The following is a 14,429-nucleotide window of genomic DNA, read 5'->3' on the forward strand; positions in this document are numbered from 1 at the left end:
CAATTATTTTACAATACTACTACAGAACTGGCTGGAAGCTCCTACCGAGCAAAGTGCTGCACCAACACAAAGACCGCCTCTGTTTCGGAGAGCTGCGTATCAAAAGTAATCACCAGAATATAACCACTGTCGCCAACCGCACTGTAAGCAAGAGGTGGCTGCTCAATCAGGGAAGCATTACGAAACTTGTTTATAAATATCTTTGGAAGGTGTGCTGCACTGTTGTGCAACTGTTAAATGTGTTCATATTTCCAGCATGAAAACAAGCGCTGTGAAGAACTCCTGAGGGATGAATCTCTGGGAGGCAATAGATAAATTTCAAGCGCGCAAGTTTATTACTGGGATGTTTCTGACAATTTCATGCTGTGATGGCTGTTATAGTAAGCCATCACTGGTGCTAAAGCTGGTGCCCCTGCAAAGGCTCTCCAATCTGCAGCAACAGCAACATCCTGCTCTGTGCGTCTTGTGGTCTATTACCTGGAAAACACAGGAACACCTCACCAAAGGGTTTAAAAAAATATTTTTTGCAATAAACTTTCTAGAAATCAAGATATTCAAGAATAAAATTCAAGCCCTACTGACGCAGTTCACAGTTACACATGCAGTTAGTTTTCAGGCTTCTGATGCTCACTACAAGCTCTCCAGGTTTATGGATTTGCTTCAAAAATATAACCCAGGCTTACATTAAAAAGGCCTGATATTTCCAAATCAAATCAAGCCCATTCCCGTAACTTAAAACGCTGAGTAAAACTCAAAAACATGTATTTTACGGATCAAACAGGAGAACTCATGGCTGATTTGATTCACATTCTGGCGGTGCCAAACACCAGCGTTCCAGAAGCAGTAAACTGTGCATCCAATTATCAGGTGCGTAGTTCAAGGGACTGCATTTAAATGAAGATTATGAAAGTGAAAGGGACATTAAATGCCTTTTTGATTAGAAAAATGAGTGCTTTAAGTGACAAGTGTTCAGGGAAAAAGTGCTTCCCAGGTACGGGGGGAGGCACAGCAGGTCTCAGAGACGTGAGGCGAAGCTCGTCCCTAAACTCGGAGCAAGAAAAACTTCAGCAAGAAAAGTTGGGGCATGCCGAACACCGTAAGTTATGGAAAAAATGCAACCGGGCAGGTTCACTTAGCACAAAACCCGCACTACTTTATGAGCCTTTACATCCAAGCACCTTTTTCTCCCCCTCACTTCTGCCATGAGCTGCCTCTCCCAGAGCACACCGGCCCACACACTGACTGCCTGTGACAGCGGCTGCGCTGCTGCCTCTTCCACGGCGCCCCTCCTCATAACACAGCAGAAACCTCGTGGCATTTCCAGGCTTCACCCGGCAGAAGCCTGCTCTCCATAAACAAATCAAAGTGAATTCAGCTTTACAGCTTCCACAGTCTGAAGCAGTACGGTCACTCGGAAGGATTTCAGCATCCCCAAGTGACCAGGCCTCTGCTTTGGTGCAGCGCAGCGGGAGACCTGATATTACAATGTTAATTCAAAACGAATGACATGCTTACCAAGCTAGCATATTGAAACACTGTGTAGTAACATAGCAACTTATATTTTAAACATAGGATATGATTTTGAAAGGGTGAGGTCAGTTTAAAAAAAATAAATCTGTAAGGCCAACTATGTTGGCCAATGAAGTTTTCACCTAACCCTTCAGGCAGAGGTTTTGCAGGAGCAGCAGCCATGTTCCTCGACAATCTCAATTTCAGTGCCTGATACCAAATGTTTTTCCAGTATATTGCTTCCAATGCAGAGAAAGCACAAAAGCATTTAATAAAAAGACGGTCAAATAAAAGCTACTTGGAATAATTTTACTAGCGGGAAGGGAAGGGATTGCAAATGATCCTGATCTGTGTTACCACACAGCAGACATCCCCTGTAGACTTGGTGCTTTCAGTAATATAACCTGTCCATGGAGCTGACATCGTGATAGACACTGCCAGGGCATCCGATATCATATTTGATACCACCTTGGAGAATGAAAGAGTTCTTTAACATGGAAGTCAATACGAAATGTTTATTCACGTTTTGGCTTTGGTGCCACACTCCACACAGAGCGCAGAAGCCCACTTGGGATCCCAATGGAAGCTCGACGTTCTGGGAGCTGGCAAGAAAATCTTTTCCCTCAAACGCATGCCAGGCAGTGCTTTTCTTCAGGAAGAAGACACCTGAAGAAACGCGCCGAGTTCTCTTCTAGCAAGCTGAAGCGAGGAACACGCAGACAAAGGACCCTCTGTACAAGCAAGGTGCACAACTGCCCTCCTTTCTGAGCAGCATTCAGCACAGGACCTCGCCTCAGGGGACCAGGCTAACTTCGGATGAGGAGCCAGCCGCGGCGCAGCTCCTCCTGCCTCATGCTGATCTTCTGCCCCAGCTGACTGACCTCCACCTCGTCTGCGAGCCGTGCCACCAACACGTCAGGCTAAGGTCGGATCCGAGCCATGAGCTGCTTCTCATCTGAGCGCTGTGCTACCCTATCTCTAGACACGAGGGCTGCTTTAACATCCCGCAAGCTGCAACCACTGGAGATTTTTATCTCCCAAGAGTCTCTCTAACCAGCGGACAACCTGGGTACTCCCATCTGGGTACTCCACCCCAGTGCATTGGTGAAGTCCCCGCGGATGTAGGGCTGCCAGCGCCGTCACCCCGTTTATTGATCGAAGGACGCCGAGTGACCAGGACACCACGGCAATGACTGCTTGCAGTTCTCCAGCTCCCACACACAGAAACATTCTCTGCCTGCCTCCTGGGCAGCAGTGCTGCTCTCTTCCCACTCATTTGATCATTTTTAATCCCCGCTCACAACCGAAAGGCATCTCTTACTGGAGAGGTGTGTTCTCGTGTTCAAGAGAGGTTCATATAATCCAAGTTAACAAGTAATAACAGGAAAAAATGGGTCTTAATTACAAGCTAGGAGTTTGGGGTTGGTTTCACACCTGAGAAGAGCTCAGGATCTGTTTTAAGTGGAATATATTAATTTCCTATGAATATTCCCATTCTTCAAATGTCACAGGACCAGTAGAGAAGCTTACGATGCAAATACGCTGTCGATAGGTACGCTGCAGAGCTAACCCTCACCAGGGGCTTCCCACGAGATACGCCACACACAGCCGACCAGGCACAGAGCCAGCAGCAAACTCCAGAGTCACAAAAACCGCCCGCCGCGGGTGGACACCCAAGTGCAGTGCTGGCTGCAGGCGAGGCGAGGCGGCTTGGCGGCGATTCATTCGGCCGGCACCAGTCTTCTTTCACCCGCAGAGCTGGCCAGATGTGAAGTCTCACCTTGAGGATGGCTTGGGAACAGAATAGCCAGTCATGAGGCAGAGGAAATTTAACATCCTCCGTATTTATCTCCATGGATAAAGCTGGAAAGAAAACTAGTAAAAGGAGGGGGAAAAAAGGAAAAAAAAGGGGGAAAAGGGGAAGAAAAGAATAAAAATGGGAAAAAAAAGAAAAAGAGGTCCTGGAGCTTCTGTCTCATATCCTGTGGTACTTCTGATTTAGATACTTCTCATTTTTATATCTTTTTTTTTTTTTTTTAAGCCAGTGATCTCTTGTAAAGATGCAAGTACCTAATTGCCTCTAATTATCTTGCCAGATTTATTCTGTTAATTTTAGAAAGGGATAAGTTTCAACACAAGCACGTTATGTTTCTGAGAAACTAGAAATCCTTAATCAGTAACCATGAGATGAAATCTAAGTTTCTGAACATAAAGAAATAGATTTCTACAGTTAAAGATAAAAGAGTTAAGTAGAATGGAGAAGTTATTGCTACCATGAAAACCAAAGAGGTCAAGTTTATATGCCAAACTTACTCATGTTCACAATGAAAGCAAAACCCATATTTGATGTTGAAAGGGTTCCATTTTTCTTGCGGCTTCGTCCACTCATAATAAATATAAACCACACAAGGGGGCTGGATTTTTTAAGAAAGGCATCCTATACAATTTATAAGCCAGAAATGTTCTCCTTAAAAATTTCTCCTGGGTGCATCATGACGCATGTAAGAGAGACTTTAACAAATGCTACACGTTTCCAAACCAGTTTCAGTAAAATTCCATACATTTTTGCTGTTGTTGAGGATCACAACACCCAAACAGGAAAAAAAGTAAACGGGATGAAGGAATAAGGATAGGAACATTCTTACTGCAAAAATTCTTCAAGAATTTCCCAAAAAGGAGAAAACGTTGTTCTTCTCCCAATACTTCTTTACAGAGAAGACTGCTGAGTATATACAACACACGCCTTCAAACAGAAGCTTGAAATGTATTTTTTTAAACACAAGTTTCATTAACTATGAGCCAAGCAAAAAAATAAAACCAATAAAATTACACAGAAAAAATACACTGCATATTATTCAGAGACTGTAATTTCATTTTCATATGTGCCCTTGGAGTCGCAGGTTCTTGCATTACGTGGCCTCAGAGTATACAGACATATTATTTCAGTGTCTACAGAGTCCTCAGCAGTATATGTTCCCCCACTTTCTCCTTTGCATATAGTTCTACAAATTTGCAGCTAATCAAAAGAAATTTCTGGGATCTTAATTTGTGTTTTAGTGCTGGCCTACTTAAAATAAACCAACAAAGCCAACACAACAAAATAAAAAACCACCACCACCACCACCACACAATCAGCAATCATAAGATATGCTTCTCCATTTTGAAAATGAGTAAAAGGAAAGAATCTCTCTGTTCCTCCCTGGATCAGATTGTTGAGGCAAAGACAAACAGGCTTACAGACTCTCTGGAGCTGTAAACAATTCAACCAGCCCAGTATAACGTAGGCAGCTGGGAAAAACAGAGGCAGCCTTCATCTAAAATAGATTTGGGGCAACATCAGACCACAGGTATAGCTATGGCACGCTGGGGTAGTGGTGGTGGGACACTTCAATTTTGACTAAACTTCTGGACTTGTATCCAATTCGGTTTCATTGAATTCAGTTAAATTCTTTGTGTGTGACTTCCTGAACAAGCACTTATCTGCCGATTCCCATACTTCAGTCATTAAAGCCACAAACAGCAATTTGCAAAGGCAAGAGTGGGATTTTTCAGAGCCCTCAGTCACTCCCATCACACCAATCAACTTTTCCGGTGACCAGGGATGAATGGCTGATAACAAAACCTTGACAGATCACATGGAAGCAGCTGACTCTGAGCAAGTAAAGCCTCTGAGAAGAGGAACTGTGTGCATATCAGCAGGATGCAGTGGGCATTTCTACAAAACCTACCCTAGGAACTAAGTTAGGATGGGCAACACATAAGTTTCAATTCTGGAGAAACAACTAGCAGTTAGTCATCAGGTTTACTTGGACAGTTTTATTTCCACAAAAACAGAAAATATTTTAAAAATGAAGAACCTCAAGTATTTCTGAATTATTAGTCACAATATTATATTCTGAACACTAAATGCTGTATTTAAGCTCTTGGCAGAAATACACAGATCTCGCTCTGGCATCAGATTTCCACTGTCCTCAACCTTCCTTACTTTTTCCATAAGAACTGGCTTTCTTCATGCCAATGTATATATTCAGAATGACTGAAATAAAGAAATTCGAAGAGAACACAAAAGCTCAGAGCTGCACCGAGAATGACACAGATCCCATCACCACGGAATTTCAGCTGGAGAGCACAGCGGGCTCAACCGCACTGCATCAGAACTATGCATGTCCAACAGATCGCATCCGCGGTGTGGGGCAAACTCGGCTTCACTGTGACGACCGGGGGCGCCCTATGCTTTTGGAAAGTCCAAACTGAGGTCTGCAGACAGATGATTTGCTGAGCTCTTCCCATTATCCTGAACTTCAGCGCAAAAGGAAAGCCTCTCTCTTCTCAAATAAGGCCAAACAGAACTGGCACTAAAAGCTTCCCAGGGGTCTGTTTGTAGACACCGTTCCCAATGAAGTCAAGCATTGTCATGTTCTACCTACCCTGAAAAAGCTTGGAAATTGAAGGAAAAAATGGACTGCAAAATGTATCAGAAGTGAAGGAAGAGGTGATAATGAAGTTACAGTCCTGACAAGGAAAGGACACGCTTTCACTCACAGCACAGAAAAGCACACATGCAGCACCCACGGTCATATTGCAGCTGTCTCCACCCTCTATGCTTTCTGCTGAAACTTCAGTGGTCTAACAAGTGCATTAATTACAATTTAAAATGAACCTGCACTTGAAGGGGGGGTAAGGAGGAAAGGAAAAAGAATATGATGTGGCAGGTACCCTTGGCAGCAGTCTTGGAGGACAGGCATTTACAATTACGTGATCATTTTAAGGAGGAGGCTTTCCTTCCTCTGAAGCATTTTTGTCCTCTGCACAGTGCAGCTTATCCGATGTGCTCAGCAGTTCTATTTATATAGATGTGACTCACCTTAGAACTGCCTCTGAGACAATGTACCTCTTCCACTTTCTATTAAATAAAATAATAGAGGAAAAACAGTGCAAATAAAATCCCTTTATAAAGTTCATCCTGAAACTTTGACAAGACTGTTCAAGTCTGACAAGCTGATGTGATATTCAAGGTTCAGAATGCTCAAACACTACGTGGGGATCTCCATGCGACACTGCTGTATGTGTAGCACTGCAACAGCATCAGGAATAAGAAAATCCAAGATCTCATCTGCATGCAGAACATCATTTCAAAAGGTATCTTCAAAGGCCAGAGAAGGTTTTTTTTTTTTTTTTTTTTTTTTTTTTTTTTTTTACTGTAATCCCTTAAGTGAATTGTTATGTTGCTTTTATTGTTATATTAAGGACTTTTAAAAAAACAAAAAAACAAAAAGCAAAAAAAAAAAAAAACAGCACAGTAAAAAAGCAGTGAAGCTTGGCTGGAAAGTTAGGTAGACATGTCCCTAGAGATCCCCTGTCTAAAGTCAGGGAAAAACAGGCTCTAATCTGCTCTCATACTCCACAGACTGCAGACGAGAAATGTTTTGCAGATGGTGTTCCTGAGGGGTGAAGGGGAAACCAACCTCTCCACATTCAACCTTCCTACAGTGCCTAAAGGTAAAAAGGAATCAGACTTCTCTCACTTCGAACTCTACTTTTTTGCTCTTTAGCCCCCGGAACCCCAGCCACGTGCTTCCTCTCCCCAGCAGCCCGTCCCTTCCAGCTGAGCAGAAGGGTTCCAAGGCTGCAGCTACCCCGTCCCCAAAGGCCTTCGGTTCCCAACAGCTCTCACCTCATAAAAGCTCCTTAATTATACAGCAAAGAGCAAATTTTAATCTCTCTTCTCACCTGTCTAAGAGTCTGAACAGCCAGGCAGGCTCAAAGCCACCACAATGGCCATTCCAGTGAGGATGATCTGCGCTTCTTGGGCGCACAGCCTTCCTTCCCTGAGGAGGCTGCCCGCCAGCTCAGATTCAAGGCCCAGCACTGAAGCTGGGAGCCATAAAAGTCTCAGCGGCTTAGGACCAATGCACTGATTCATTTCCAATACCAGCAATAAGACTGACTCGATACACAACATCACTTTCCGCTAGAAAGCAGTAAGCAGCTCTGACAGAATACAGCAGAAAATTCTCTTATCCCATCCTCTGTCATGTCCCAGCTATTTCAGTTAATTGCAGATGATATCTACAGCAGTCTTTGTTTAAAATTACATACCGTCAACAGCATGCTCGTAAAAAACCCTCCTTCTAATCAGAAAATAAGGTTTTGCTTTTTTTTCTTGTTTGTTTTAAAGCCCCATACAAAAAGACCAATTTCTCCTTCATGCAGACCTAACGCCCCAACTGGCAAAACTTTAGAGCAACCACCTCCGCTCAGAAACGACCGAGTTGTTCTTCCCAAATTCCTCAGCTGCAAGTGATCAAATCTCCCAGACCACTTACTCGTAAAAGCCGTTTCCCTCCCCAAACAGCGCCCGTCGAGGCGGGTGGCGCGCAGGAGCAGGGTCCTCGCCCCGCCTGCTTGGGCAGGGAGCCGCTCACCTCGGGAGACCTTTTGGCTGCGGCAGAGCCTGGCGGGGATGGAGAGGCAGCAGAGCGATGCAGGCGAAAGGCCCGGCCGGTGTCAGCTTTCCGAGCGGGAGAGCTTCATCCCTCTGGTTAGTGAGGCGCGTGTCCCAGCCCGGCACTGCGCACTTCAGCCTCCACAGGCACCCGAGGGTCCTCTCCTGCGTCAGCACCCCACACACCAGGCATGGTGGCTCGTTGGTCTAGGGGTATGATTCTCGCTTAGGGTGCGAGAGGTCCCGGGTTCAAATCCCGGACGAGCCCTTCTTTTAGACCAAGAAGGCCAACAGCCTCCTGGCTGGTGTCAGGAACAGTGCAGCCAGCAGGGCCAGGGAGGTGATCGTCCCCCTCTACCCTGCCCTGGTGAGGTCACACCTCGAGTGCTGGGTTCACTTTTGGGCCCCTCACTACACGAAGGACATCGAGGGCCTGGAGCATGTCCAGAGCAGGGCTACGAAGCTGGTGAAGGGCCTGGAACACAAGTCCTATGGGGAGCGGCTGAGGGAACTGGGGTTGTTTGGTCTGGAGAAGAGGAGGCTCAGGGCAGACCTCATTGCTCTCTACAGCTACCTGAAAGGAAGCTGTGGTCAGCCTCTTCTCACAGGTAACTAGTGATAGGACCAGAGGGAATGGCCTCAAGTTGCGCCAGGGGAGGTTCAGGTTGGAAATGAGGAGACGTTTCTTCTCAGAAAGAGCAGTCAGGCACTGGGAGGTGGTCAGTGCCCAGGGAGGTGGTGGGGTCACCGTCCCTGGGGGTGTTCAAGGAAAGGTTGGACCTGGTGCTTGGTGACATGGTTTAGTGGGTGATATGGGTGGTAGGGGGGATGGTTGGACCAGATGATCTTGGACGGCTTTTCCAACCTTAATGACTCTGTGATTCTATGAACCGCTGTGAACAAAGTCAAACCCAGTTTGTCCTCATGCAACCAGGAACTGAAGTGTCAGAATTCCTCAGGGAGGTCCAAGGCCAGAGAAAGCAGTTCAGCACACGACACAGAGGTCCACCGGCAGTTAAGCACATGCTGAAGTGCTTTTATGAAATAAGGGGCCAAGACAAACCTGATAGAAGCCCCTTCTCCCGGTCTCTGCATGTCATACTGCAAAGTACAGGTTTCTTGGAGGCTCCTGCCCTGGAGGCCACCAAGATATGCTGTCCCAAGAGGGTAGCCATGTAGCAATGCCACCGGCAGCAAGCTCAGCCCCACGGTCACTGGGAAGTACTTATAATGGGGTGGCTGAATGCCTGAAGATCACCAAACAGTGCCATACGGATACCAAATCAACACAGGCTTGCAGGAGTGGGAAGGAAAGGTTATCCAGCAACTCTTTTATTCACACCCTTCTCAGGATGGAGCAGAATTAAAGCTATTAAGAAACCAGGATGGTCTCCAGCTACCCGCAGACCCGCTCACAGTACAAGGAAGACTGTTTGGGTATAAAAGCTGCACAGGATGACCCTGAAAATTTCCTCCTCAGGTGCAGAACTCATTCAAGTATGCCACACCTCTTGCTCACTCTGACATCCCAAATGCCATCAATAATGTTCTCATGGCATTTGGTTTCAATGGGCAAATCCTATGAATGGAAACTAAATCAGGGCAGAGTCAGCTAAAGGAAATTTTTGCTTTGCTGCTGCCTAATTAGATGATGCTGACTAATCCTCTACATTACTTCACAGTGAAAGGGACCCAGCAGGAGTATTAGGATGGGTTTTTAAAGAGCTAAAAGCCATGAATGATTTCTTTTTACACAGAGCATTTCTCTTGCACAAGTTGCTTCATCAAATGTTCTTTTCCAAGATTATATTCTCCACGAAATGCGTCTCTGTGGTCTACAGAGTTGGAAGGACAAAGAGCAGCACAAGAAAACAGAAGAGATGGAGATGAAAAAGCTGGACACAACCTACTACAAAACTTTTCTCACAGAAGTGACTACAATGAGAAACGACTTGCAGGACTGACCTCTTGGCTTACCGTTAAATAAACAAGGAGCATCAAGGAGTATCTCCTCTTGCAAAAAAGTAGACATATAGCTAAAGGAAATAATGCAGGCCCTTGTCGAGGTCACTGAGAACTGCTCATGGCTTTACAGTCAAGCACATGCAAGCAGCCCTTGCAAAACTCAACCCCACACTGGTATAGTCCTGCTGGACTAAAAGAGCCTTAACACAGCTCGCAATTTAAACCTAAGATGTCCTACCTTGCTTTCATTTCCTCTGAGATCCTGCTAAACCGCAGCTGCCAAATACACAGGTTAAAAATAAAAGGACCCTGGAATTTGAACTATTCAAGGACAAGAAACCGTGATCAGTCTTTTTTGAAGCTTTAAGAGAATGACATCAACCATCTCGTTACGGTAACTGGTTCCTACGGCAAGAAAACTTCAGCTGCTCAAGCGTTCTTGTTCTCCAATTGTAGCTTGATAAAGTTATGATCAGTTAGGAAACAGAACAGCCCTACAGGAAAGGCAAGGCAAAGAGCAATGGGAGCCCAACAGCAGGGGTCAGGGATCTGTAAAGTGGCACCTCTTCAAAACTAAGGCTCCGCAGCTATGTTGAGTATGTAAAGAGCTCTCCACTTCAATGATGTCAGCCAAGGGAAAGCAAGTGCAATTTGTAGTTGATGCATGTTCTACAAAATTTGGCCAGGTAAAATAAGCTCAGTTCTCCAATGCTTTACCTTTCATGATGCAGATTTCCCAAAATCATTTAAAGATAAACAGCGCAGTTCATTTAACTTACAGCCTAACCTCTCCTGTGACTTGAGACAGATCAAATTTTGCTAATTAATGCTGCAAATTTACAGAACCCTAAGAACATACTTAGGAGTCGTCTGAGAGAAATAACAGAGAAATTCAACCCTCTACAGTCAGGATGCACAAGGCCTCACACACCGTACCGGATTCACGTCAGCTGCAAGTTAAAGACCTACTGCTGTACAGGTTGTCTTCTTCGGCTTCCTCAATGTGCACCTTGAACTTTATTACTAAGTACTGCTTAGGAAAGAACAGTTTTTGAAGCACAGCTTTGTCCTTAAAATTAACAAACAGTTTCCTACATAACAGAGTGGCTCCCAAAAGCTGCACAAGGTCAGATATGCCTCCCCACTTTCACGGTAAAGCCAGGTGAACAGAGCTGCCTACACACTTCACTGACTTGCCAACAGCTGATCCTCTGGGAGCAATAGGAGGGCTGCAGCACACTGAGGACAAATGTTAAAGTCTCAGGCTTACCTGAACATGGAGGCTGGTCTGATGGTTACCAACGATCATGCAGAAACTGTAGTTAGTGACCGGGGGGAGACAGCTGGGTTTACAGAGCTCCCAGGCTTGTGCAAGGGAAAAATAAAGAAATAAAAACACTTTCTACTTATACTGCAGATATATTTAGTATGGAAACAAGACCAGTTTTTTTGATCTGGTACGTTTATTGGCAGACAATTTCACAAGTACCTACTGCCATAAAGCCCCAAAAAAATGGAGATGCACACATATTCTTGCATCCAATTGAAATAACAACCAATTCCCATAAAGGACAAACACGAGGAAGCGCACAGGCATTCATCAAGTCAGCACATATATGCAGATGATATGCTGCTGGAAATGATTTTTGCTCAAGGTCACTGGTGAAGTTGTTTCAATGTAATTAATTCCATAGTATGTAGAAGCATTATTCCTATTACGTACAACAAGAAGCCGAGGACTACACATCACCTATAAACAAAAGCAATGCCTGCCTAATGGCGTGAATCGTGCTGGGAGAGGGTTAATGGGATCCTGCTGACTCACAGAGGCAGCTCACTCCCCGTCCCCTCCGAACAGGATGGAGAAGGAATGTCCTTGGGAAGTCGTTGGAACCCAAGGCGCAACTCCAGGTCAAAAATGAAAGGAATGAAGTTTAAAGGTAGCTATTTTCTGTGGTAGTAAACAGGTGCACTAAACGATACAGGCTAACAAAGGTTCCACATGATACTTATTTTTTTCAGTTGTAAAGATTTCTGAAGCAACCAATCAAACTGTTTTTAAAATAATGTAAATATCTTCAATACGTAGGTAATGGACTTGTCTCCACGAGGGGTAAGGGCCCACTTCTCTCTCAAGCATGTGCATTTCCCTTTGGTATTCAGGCACTGTGACAAAATTTAGGAAGAATTTCAGCTGGGTTCGAATAAACAGATGGAGTGAAAAAAGATTTCTGACTCTAGTGTTAAAAACAGAAGACTCCACAATTAAATGCATGTTTTCTTTCCTTTAGAAAGGGCACATCTCCCTTTACTGCCCAGAGAGCAGACTCACCATGGCACACAAGAAAAAAACATGGAATAGCAGCAGCTAGGGAAGGATGCAACACCTCTGAATATATGTCAGGTCCAACCAAGCAGATTTAATGATTTTCAGTGCATTTTATTCCAAATGGCATGTGACCTATTTTAGGCCTCTCTCTGATTTGACTATAATTAACTGCAATTTGTACAGATTCCAATTTAATACATGAACTGACTTGATTAAAAAGAAAAAAAAATAAAAGCAGGACAATTTCTAAAGTTAAAAAAAAATCCCAAACCCATTTTAAGCTAAAACATCAGACAAAAATACATTGTATATCAGGTCAATGTATTCATCTCTGTCAAAGGAGCATCTTCCCACAGAACTCCGAGGTAAGCATGCAAGGTTCTTTAAAATGGTATCTCTATCTTCAGCACAAGGACAAAACGTGATTTTGTAGTCTGAAAAAACTGTTTCCCCTTTAATAAAAACGTGATTTTAAATTTGTTTTCTTAGCGTGAAGGCAGATTGTGTTGATATTCTAGTATTTGCTTTTGCTTTGCAATGCATCTTCAACCATTTTGCAGACGACTTTATAAGAACACATCCTAAGGAAGAGAACCATAAAGGAGAAACGAAAACAAAAACCAGTCAATTACCAAAACCCTACACACGGCTACTCAACCGCGCGGTTCTTTTCAGCTTCCCTCACCTCCAGAGGCTTTTGATGTGTTTCTCTCCATCTCCCCAAGCCCCCTGCACCCTCCCTCCCCTGCCCTGCCTCTCCCTCACCCTGGCGGTTCCCAGCACCTCCAGTTCTCCAGCACACCGGTCGCACTCTGCCTCGCTCTTCAGCCCGTGGCTCCCCCGATCCCACCCCGCTCAGAGCGGACCTGTTCTGCCTGGGCACGCAGACACGCTCTGCCCCGTGTCCCCAGGCACCAGCGCGCCTCTTGCCCCTCGGAGCAGGGCCTCCTGCAGCCCTCTGTCCCCCCACACTTGGAAGGCAGAAGCACTCCACCCCAGCCTGCGAGACGCGATTCAAACAAGAATACTGCGGTTATAACGAAAAACAACATTGTTCAGGATCCAGTGAGATCCCCACCCCTGGTGGGGCACGTTTTTATCATCTCCCAGTCTGTTCTCTCCTGCTTCCTTACTCAAGGCAACAAAATCCAGACAAACACATTGCCAGCTTCCCCCTCCATCGCCATCCCCTGGTATCACAAAGTCCCAGGAGTGAAGATAAGTAGAAGAAAGTTCTGTTTCAGAGACTCATGCAGGCATTCCTCTAAGAAATGGAGAAAAAAAATGACAAGAATAACTTCTTATTTATATCTAGGCTTTCCTTTTATTCCACTCTCAGTCGCCCATATCTATGCTACAGCGCTTTCCTCTGTTCATGAAGGTGAGTTATCACAAAATCCCCTTTATAGTCAACATGACAAAGAAAAACAGAAGAAACCGACAAGGTCTTTAATTAGAACTCGGCACACTGTACATTTCCAAATGGATAAATGTTTGTCCCACACCTCCGATCTGTTAGTTCAATGACGGTTCTGTGCTTCGTGCCCTTCCTTTGTCAGGAAGTTTTCTATCTCTGGTAGCTTTTTAAAGAGAGTGACAGTAGTTTAAGGAGTAAAGAATGAGCACATGAAATCTTTCAAAAGAAAGGAAAAGCAAAACCACCTTCCTGTGCCCTGATCTGTATCAGCACCCGCATAAAACCACCTGCTGGATTGCACTCCAACACATCCCTCCAATGAAGACGGCCACATCTGCTTCAAAATTCAGTGTCAGACTTCTGCCAAAGGTTTTCCTGACTAATACTGCAAAGCCTGGCAGGGAACCGAGCTGCAATGACTTCAAATGGAAAGCCAGTCTGATAGCTTTGCAGTGCCGTCTGGCAAGCCAAAAAAGAGGCGAAGGATGGAAAGAGGGTTACAAATGGAATGAAGCAGCAGTAAATTGAGGCAACATTCAAACAGGGAAGATATGATAAAAACAGGAGAACACCATTCTGACGTAACAGACTTGAGATAAAATAACTTCAGGTTGACAAAGCAGAAATAGCTGCTGATAATGTAAATACGGAGGTAGGAGTACTTGCAAGTACAAACTTTCCCTGCATAGCTGTCATTCCTTCAGCCCAGACAATCTTTTTGCCTCCCTGCAACTTCTACTGCACCCGTTTTGCATGTAGCTTCC

The 14,429-nt window shown here is 44.8% G+C and overlaps 1 protein-coding gene and 1 non-coding gene across 2 annotated transcripts in view; one reads left to right on the forward strand and one right to left on the reverse strand.

Annotated features, from left to right (window-relative positions):
- The window catches only part of ARHGAP32 (Rho GTPase activating protein 32), a 259,950-nt gene that overhangs the window by 200,582 nt on the left and 44,939 nt on the right, over nucleotides 1-14,429 (reverse strand). The gene's annotated exons all lie outside the window — the stretch shown is intronic.
- Nucleotides 8,151-8,222, forward strand: TRNAP-AGG (transfer RNA proline (anticodon AGG)). Its single transcript has one exon. It is a non-coding gene; the product is annotated as a tRNA-Pro (tRNA).

Source organism: Cygnus atratus, chromosome 22, assembly GCF_013377495.2.
Source record: "Cygnus atratus isolate AKBS03 ecotype Queensland, Australia chromosome 22, CAtr_DNAZoo_HiC_assembly, whole genome shotgun sequence".
NCBI lineage: Eukaryota > Metazoa > Chordata > Aves > Anseriformes > Anatidae > Cygnus > Cygnus atratus.